This window comes from Pteropus medius, unplaced genomic scaffold (assembly GCF_902729225.1).
Source record: "Pteropus medius unplaced genomic scaffold, Ma_sr-lr_union100, whole genome shotgun sequence".
In the NCBI taxonomy this organism is placed as follows: domain Eukaryota; kingdom Metazoa; phylum Chordata; class Mammalia; order Chiroptera; family Pteropodidae; genus Pteropus; species Pteropus medius.
In genome coordinates, this window is record NW_024350319.1 from 22695962 (window position 1) to 22705912 (window position 9951).

Here is a 9951-nt window from a genome sequence, read left to right on the forward strand (position 1 = left end):
CTAAGGAATTCTCTGTAGATTGAGATGTGTCATCTACAGTTCTGTGATATTCTGTGATGTGATGATTTCTCTCACTGTAATTTTTATATCTCACCTTTCAGCCCTTGGTTCTTGAGGTTCATCTTTAATACTCTTTGTTAAGGTCCTATTCCATTTCTATTTAGATATCTCCAATCTAGTTCTCTATTTCACATGCCTCACATCTAATTCATGTGAAACAGCCACTTTTGATGGATAATTGAATAAAGATGATGTGATACATGTATATATACAATGGATACTACTCAGCCATAAGAAAGAATAAAATGTTGCCATTTGTAACAACATGGATGAATCTTGAGGGTATCATGATAAGTAAAAGTCAGACTAAAAAGGACATATGTATCACTCATGTATGGGATATAAAACAGGAAGAAATAAACAAACAGACTCATAGACACAAAGAACAGAATGGTGGTTACCAGAGGAGAAGAAGGGCAAGAGAGGGTGAAGAGGGTAAGAGGTCAAATATATGGTGATGGAAGGAGACTAGACTGGATGGTGAGCACACAATGCAATATATAGAGGATGTATTATAGTATTATATACTTGAAACTTAAATAATGTTATTAATCAACATCATCCCAATACATTTAATAAAACATGCAGTGCCTATATTCCCATAAGCAGTAAATAAATGTTAGCTACCATTATTATCTTTAAAACAATATCTTTCTCTCCAGCACTATTTGTGAAAATAGAAAAAGTTAAACTATTAAACATTTAGCATTCCTTTTGTTAAAAATGTTCAAAACATTGACTTCATATTTTTGTGCCACTTTCTCATCATAAGTAAAGCACTGTGTATTGCAGCATAATTCATAGAATATATTTTTTTAAATATGCAGATTATTTTGATCAGTCTGAATCTACGGTTAAAAAATAAATTTTAAAAGAAAATGAGGAAAGGCTTAATTGCTAGTACCAGGAGACCAATAGATATTACTTAATATGATAACCTGCAATTTGCAACATCATTTAAGGGTGACTTGTCCTATATAACTTGGTAGATAAATACTTGTCTAAAGAAGTTGAAATGACTGATTTCATCCCAATATATTTATTGATCAACAGCAGTATGAAAGACTCAAGTAGATCTAGTAGAACTAAGTACCTTCACCAAGAAATCAATGCAGGAAAATGCCTAAAAATCTCCCTTAAAAAGAGAAGATAATCAATTTTAATTTAAAAAAGGTAAATGCTGCTGTTACTGAAACAAAACTTTTTCATTATAAATGTGAAATTTCTTTTGTGACACAATTTAAGATATATTTTGATTATATATATATATATATATACATATACATATATATATATGTATATGTATATATATATATTGTTTAGAGACTTCCTGAAATGATTAGCTCTGCCACAACAAGCAGAGACTTGCTCCTGTTGTTCTCTGGAATTGTACCTTTAACAGACCAGAGGCAAAGATCCTCATCTTTCTGAGCATTGTATTTCAAAGATATACAAACTACAATAATAGGTTCTTCTCTTTTCCCTGATCTATGTAGTTTGCCACCAAAACACCCATGATGTAACAAATTAGATATATATATATATACAGGATAAATATATTTCTATAAACTATATATACATTGTGTATATAAATATCCATAATTTAGAAAATGAAATATACATATCTTAATATATTATATAATTTAATATATATTATATATTTTAATATATATTATATATTTTCCTTTGAATTGGTCATCTAAAACTTTAAATGTATACATCATATTTAGAAAACTGACTTCATGTAAATTTATCTTTATTTCCTTTTTAGAATTATTTTTATTTCTCCAATTGGTTGTACATTTTATATCCTAATTAAAAATATGCTATGTAATTCTCTGAAATAAAATCAGAATGAAGTCTTAAAGGTAGTTTCTTCCAACTTCTAAAAATATTTTTGTGAATATGATAGGGATCATCTTGCACGGTGATGCTGCTTTATGATGAGGACAAAAACAGCATTCCCTACTCTGTCTTCCTCTCTGTTCATCTTTCTACCTCCATGTAGTGATAGCCACTCTCAGGAAACAATGGGTCAAGAAATAACAGAGGCTTTAGAAGGTTATCGTATCCTCTGGTTATAGTTTTCAAAACTGCCATCCATTCAAAAGGAGGGAACAAGAGATAGGCAAATTCTTGGCAGGAGTAAATACTGGAATCACAGCTTTGACCTATGCTTAAAATATTTTAAAATTTCAATAGCAGTTTAGTTGGAGATACACACACACACACACACACACACACACACACACATACACATATATGTGTGTATACATATATATGTATATATATAAATGTATACATCATATTTAGAAAACTGTATATATATATATACACACACACATACACATACATATATATACACATATACACATACATATACATATACATACATACATATACATACACATATACATATATATATACACACACACACACACACACACACTTTCTCAGGAAGCATTTGCTTGGCAGCTCACTGGGTATGAGTCTGTGGGGAAAATTCTAGAAATATTCTAGAGATTGGTGAAAAAATAGGATAGAGAATTTATACGTTTATTGTTACGTTCCAAAATGCCTGAGTTCTAGACATTTCTTTTTTTAAAAAAGATTAGGAGAGCAGAAAGCAAGTGTTCCAACCAAGTGTCTTGTGGATTATGTTTTTTATTCTTCACCTTCTTTAAACCCAATCATAGAGAAACTTGAAGCTCATTCACTTTTGTTCTTATACTTGAGGGACAAGTTTCAAAATGTATACAAAACAAATTCTCAAATTATCAAAGAAAACACTAAAGGTTCAGACAAAACGCAGCGAGAACATTCAAAACAACCTTCATCTGAACTCTAATTTGATTTGTGACTGACGCTGGAAAACATGTATATTATAATTCATGCAACAGGTTTTCTTACTTCTTTTCTCATCAAAAAAAAAAAAAAAGAGCTGAAAACATCTAAGTCCACAACTAAGTGAAACTATTTGTCCTAGTAACATAATTTAGGAACAAACAGTCCTTCGATTATTTTTCCATGAGTAAAATAACAAAGCACCTAGTTATAACATAGTATCTTTTATAAGAAGAATAAAACAGAATCTTAAAAGCCTTATGCAATAATATATGTCTCTAAAATGTTATCAGTAGTTTAAATTCTTCCGTTTAAGAGATAAAATTTTGTTCATTCACTAAATAAATCTCAAATATTTTTATATTAGATTTATTTCTTTTCTTCTTTTAGGAATCAAGAATGTAAGTAATCAATGTAATGGAATTTTCTCATCTACATGTTTGCATGAAAATATAAATGCCAATTATAATACAATTTATTTCATTGTATAGACATTAATTTCTTCTTATATAATATAATCATTATGAAGACTCACTTTTTCATGCAAAACTTATTAATTTATAAAACATAAAGTTTTACAAGAATTCAAAATATGATTGACTGTAGTTTTAAATAAATTTAAATGAGGGAATTTCCATATTTTGGATATTTGGAATTTGCAGTTAAAATTATAGTGGGATCTTTGACTTGGCATTATAAATAATAATCATTTGAAATCCAGTAATTTCAGTTTTCTGTTTGTTTGTAATTAATGCTAAACACTCTAATTCTCGAAAGTAAATTTTGGTAAACAAAATCTGATCTCTAACTGCTCCTATTGTCAGAAATTGACAACCTTGGGTCAAGGAATACCAGCAATCTTCAAAACTCTTTGAACTAAATAAAGGTGAAATAATTTTGTATTTTTAATCCAGTTAAGTCCTCTTTACAAAGTATGTTATTCTGTTGTTGACTATTTTAGGAGGAAATATTTAAAATATCTATGTTCATCAGATAGAAGTACCTTCAAAATATTTTCATAGTATTTAATTTTTTTTGTAAATTTCAGCCTTCAATGAAACAGAAAAATCTTTGTCACTCTCAACTCCAGCCTACAGGAATAATTCATGTAATTTTGAAAATTTTGCATAGTCTTTTACCCATAATCTTATCTTTCAAAGTGAGAGCTCAGAAAAAATAGATCCTATTTTCAAGAACATCCATAATGATTATGACACAGCTTTGATTGAATCATATGGCTAAAACCCAAGTAAGCTTGGTACTGAATTAATACTTTTCTCTCTATTCTTTTTGAGAGTAGAAGCTTTTATTTTTCTTTTTGAGAAAAAAAGCAAAACTTCTTTCCAAATTTCCAACTTACATTTTTATACTTAACTTATGTTGATAAACTTTACTAGAGCATATGTCATATCTTACTCCCATTTTGTTATAAAATATAAGAAAGAGTTCTCCCTTAAGACCTTATTTCTCATAGAGTTGATAACTGTCATGCCATTAAAAGAGACTACTACTAAGCATTATTGGATGAATCTTTGGCAACACTGACTGTGCAAGTGGAAATACATGAGTCCTGGGGTGAGGGGAGGGGGCGCTCCTTTTTTAATATAAAATATTAGATGTGAAGCCAAGCATCTATTCTACTTGTGTGTAGAGGTAGAACTCTTCACTTTAGACATTTTGCTAAATAATAAAAAATAAATTTCTCCACTTTAAGGATACAACTTGCCTTTGTAATCTCTTAAATAAACACACAAATTATTTTTTTCATAACATCACTGTACACATAAAAACATATCAAAGGCTGCTTGTACTTACTTTAAAATATTTGAACTATTATCAGAAGGTCTTTCAGTCCAGTAGAAAAAATATTGAAAGACTGAATAGATACATCATCTAAAATTATTTCCAAATAGCCAATAATCATGAAAAAGTACTCTAAAGTCATGAAGACACTCCTACACACAGACCCAAATAGCTAAAATTAAAGAGATTTCCAGTAACAAGTTTTGATTAGAATGTAGATCAACTGGAACTGTTATCATTCATACAGTGGGGGTTAGTGCTTTAACATATAGGGTGGGGAGCAGAATGCAATACATAGCATTCTATAGGTCCATCAACAAAAAAAAATTAAATAAATCTTTATATGGTCATTTAAAAAGTTAATATGCATCACTGAAAATAAACAAATTGCTGGTAAATACAACAGCATGGATTTAGTCCACAAATAAAAACAAGCTAGCACAAAAATACTGATTAATAAAAAAGAAATAAATGTTATATAGCTTCATTTTTATAAATAGCAAAAATATTTAACCTAATATATTGGCTTAGAAGTCAGAAAAGTGATTACCTTAAGCAGAACAGAAAGACAGGTATTGGAAGAGGGCACATAAGGGAGCTCCTGGTAATGTTCTATTTCTAACTTTGGTGGTAATCACACAGTTGTGTTCATTTGTTATAATCAAGCTGTACACATCTGGTTTGTGCACTTTTCTGTATTATTTTTTTTAAAAAGTTTCTTTATTATTTTTTAAAGTCTCTAGTGTCCTCTTCATATAGCTTTACTTTTAATCTACTCTAAGACACAAAGTAATTTGTAGACCTATTACATCTATAACTTGAATAAGTCCTCTCCAATAATGTGTGGTCTCTGGTTCCATTTATTTTGCAATGCAATATAAAGTTCTGGTTTGTCATTCAAGATAAATTGTGTGCATTAGAAAAAAATTCACATTTCTCAAACCTACTTTTGTTTTAATGACAAAAGATATTTATAATTAGACAAATTTAAGATTATTCTTCCACTTTACAGCCTTCATTACTTCATGGGGGAAAAATAAACATTCTGACATTTATGTTAACTTATTTCTGATAAAGAAAATAAGGCTAAAGTGTATGTAACCATTAACATAAATCTTTGATATTGTCCATATTAATATAATTATGAAGTAAAATAAGAAAGTTATTTGTTATAATAACTGGATATTACTTTAAAATATTATGATTAAACACACACACTAAGATCCCATTAGATTATGATACTGATAATTTTATATTATCTGTCTCTTAATAATAACCTATCAGATTACCCAAAATTTGTTCAAAGGGAGATGATACTATAATAGTCTGATTTAGCAAAATTATACATACTTTCTCAACATAGACAGTTTCAACATAACAGGAAGGAAATACTATAAACATTTTATACCAAATCACATATTCTTTAAAGCTCGTCCTGGATTCCTATTTTCAGCTAATTCTTTTACTTTTCTTTTTATAACCTTTCTTTTTCTGTAATATTATATTTCTGTAATGCCTTCTACCCATAGTTGCTTTCGTGTGTTTAGTTGAACATTGATTTTTATCTTCTCTTTTAGAATGACCTCACTTCTCTGATAATCTCTGTGCCAAAAATCTTTCTGGGCATCTGGCATGTTTGTATTGAATTCTCCATTAATAAAGGTACACTGCAGATCAAGATTCTATAAACACAAGGTGAAGCTCTTTAAAATGAGGCCATAAACTTATAGAGAGGCAGAAGAAAAAAAAAATCACTCGGAGCAAATATTGAACTTCGTATCTCTTCTCTTAATTGAATACATCCTATATTCTAAAGTAGAAATTTAACAGCAGCCCTTTACTATTCTTCATGTATAAAATGAGTACATGATTTGTTGCTGCTTGGTTATATTTTATAAAGAAACATCCTGTGTTTTTTTTAATGACATTCTTCTACTTTGAAATATCCCGTAGCTGTCCTTAACTATGTCTGAATGTAATATAAAACCAAAGAAGCCAAGAAAGTTAGAAAAAGAGATGAACATGCACAAAATAGTTAGTCCCTCTTATCCTTGGGACATACATTCCAAGATCCCAGTGGATACCTGAAACTAGGGAGAGTACCAAAATCCATATATACAATGTTTTTTCCTATACATATATACCTATGATAAAGTTTAATTTATAAATTAGGCACAGTAAGAGATTAAAAACAACTACTAATAGAATAATTACAATATATGGTAATATAAATTATATGAACGTGTTCTCTCTCAAAATATCTTATTGTACTATGCTCACTCATTTTCTTGCTGTGATGATATGAGGTGATAAAAAGCCCACCTGATGAGTGAAAATGGGGTGCATGTCGTAGGCGTTGTGACTTAACGTTGGGCTACTATTGAGCTTATGATTTTTCAGAAAGAGAATCTATCATCTGCTTCGGGTGATCCTGGATCACTGAGACATAACTTTAGCATATCCGAATTGCCAGTATCACTACTCTTACACTTTGGGGCCATTATTAACTAAAATAAAAGTTACTTGATCAGCAGCACTATGATTCCACAACAGTGAATCTGACAACACAGATGGCTATTACTACATGACTAACAGGTGGGGAGTGTCTACTGCATGGCAAAGGGATAATTTACTTCTTGGGTGAAGCCTGACAAGATCTTGCAAGATTTCATCATGCTACTCAGAATGGCACAAAATTTCAAACTTATAAATTATTTATTTCTGGAATTTTCCATTTAATATTTTTTGAACCACGATTGACTGTGGGGTAACTAAAACCACAGAAAGTGAAACTGTGGATAAGTGGGGACTACTGTATCTCAAAAGAAGTGTTAAATATATCCTGAAAAAATATTTTATTACTGTCTGTCACTGCCTGTTTTATGCAGTTCATTGTATAAGCACTAGAAAATCTTACAATAGGTGTAGAATTTGACTTTTTGGGGGCAATTGAACACTGCATTTTCACAGAAAGTTTGCATCAAATTCTTTAACTCAGGTCTCTATTTTGTAATGTGATACATGGGGAACATTTGCTGTTCAATAGCCCTCAAAACTTTTACTTCCATTTGGATGTTAAGCCATAATTTTAAAATATCACTAAGGCCTAACATCAGTTCCAGAGTCCCTGATGAAAATAGTGTTTTTCAACTTTGTAGCAGAAACAGGGAACGGAAAATTCCATGTAGATAAGCAGGCGAAACAGATGGTTAGGAAAGTGACTCCTTATTTGAAGAGCTAAAACATAGACATTACAGTTCTTATTGTGGATTTAGGGTTTTTTAGAATAATCATGTCTTTTCAAATAACAAAGTCATTGTTTTTCCTTACTGGAGAGACAAAAAAAAAAGATAAATTGTGGATAAGAGAGGAAACATGACTCAATACTGAATCGTTTTATCAAACCTGAACTCATTATTGTCTCCTACAGCTGCTCACCAATCACCCACTACTTCCTCTGTCCTTCCTTGCAAATTACCATTCTTTCTTCTACCCTCAATAGTGTGCACCCATCTTCACTGTAATCCAGGCCAGAAAGAAAACTAGAGCCAGTCTTTACAGACACACTTCTCCCTCCTCACACATATTCACTTTATTTACCATAATTCTGATATATGTCTCAAGTACTTCCTCTCTACAATCTAATCCATCAGTGACATCAGTAAGACCCTCCCAATCTCTCTTTTGGACCATCTGAATATATATGATAGCTGGTCTTCATGTCAGCTTTCTAGGTTTGCTTCTCTTTAGAAAATCCACAATGCCACCTCCAAAGGCTTATTTCTTAAATGCATCTTTGTGTGTGCTATTAAATTGTTTAAAATATGCTAGTGGTATTCTATCATTTAAGATAAAATCTAAGTGATCATTCATAGTGTACATTTTCCTTCATGATTTTATATAATATTCTAAGGCTTACTTTTGCTTCTTCATACATAGCCTTGGCTTTTAATTATTATTAACTACATGTTATTCTGTTTATACCATATCTTTAAATCTATGAATAACCTGTGCTGAGTCTGGAATATTATATTTATTAAGTTTTAGTTTTAAAAAAACAGAAACCCTCGTAGCTATCTTAAAGAGATATAATATAGGGAAATAAGTGTTTACACAATCATTGGAAGTGCTGAAGAATGCTTTAGACCATGCCTTTACCAGAGTCCATCTCTCTTCCAGTAACGCACTGCTCTACCCACTTGTTGCATTCACGTGTTATCTTTTAAGAATCGTATCAAGCATCATTTACTCTCTGAAGCCTGCTGTGACTCCCCCAGGGCTACTTAGACACACCTAAGTTCTGATACTTTGCATACATCTTCCTTATAATTTTCACATCAAATTATTATTATCTTGTTAAACTTGTTCCTTCACTTAAAATATAGCCCCCTTCAAGGTTTAAATTTGAATCTCTTAGAAGACATATATTTTTTTCCAAATACATAAATAAACATCTTTGGCCCAGGTGAATGCCTTAAAGAAAACTGGATTAATAAATATGTGTCAAAAGTATATTGAATGCATAATATAGAAAGCTTGTGGCAAAAGCCAAAGTCTATAGCCATTGGCTTTCTTTGCTAAACAGTGCATTGTGAAGAACAAAATGCATGTTTATATGTTTGCAATGTGAACCTTTATTTCAAATGTAAGAAATGTGTTATTAATCATGCAAAAGATAAAAGACTATCACATTTGAATGGTGAAAAATTATTTGATCAAACAATTAACCATATACGAGACTAATCTTTAAAATGTCAATGATTAAAATCTGATAAATGAAATGTACTAAATGGTTGGCTCCTTGAGAAACATCACATAACTCTCTATTTGCCTTGCATGCCAAATACAATGTCTAATATTTATTATCTCCTAAATATCTAATGATTGGACAAAATAATAAATTAAATAATGAATAAATAAAAATATTGATTGTTAAAAATGATGTAAAGAGATACTTGATAGCCAAAAAAATTTGACTTTTTTGGTATTACTTTTTTTTTTTCACTTTTAAAAATTTTGTTGTGTCTGTTTTAATTTGTATTTCAGTTATTTCATTAGGCAATGTATTTTACTTTTAGTTTGAGTCCATTTTTCTTATCTTTATAGTGATTAACCTGCTAGAACAAAGTTTGTGGGTATGTAAAAAAATCTCAGTTGCAGTTTTTCTCAGCCACGTTGACTATTTTGGGAGGCAAAGGGAGATTAAATTTGTGCTTGAACTGAAGAAGAAAATGTGTCTCTTAA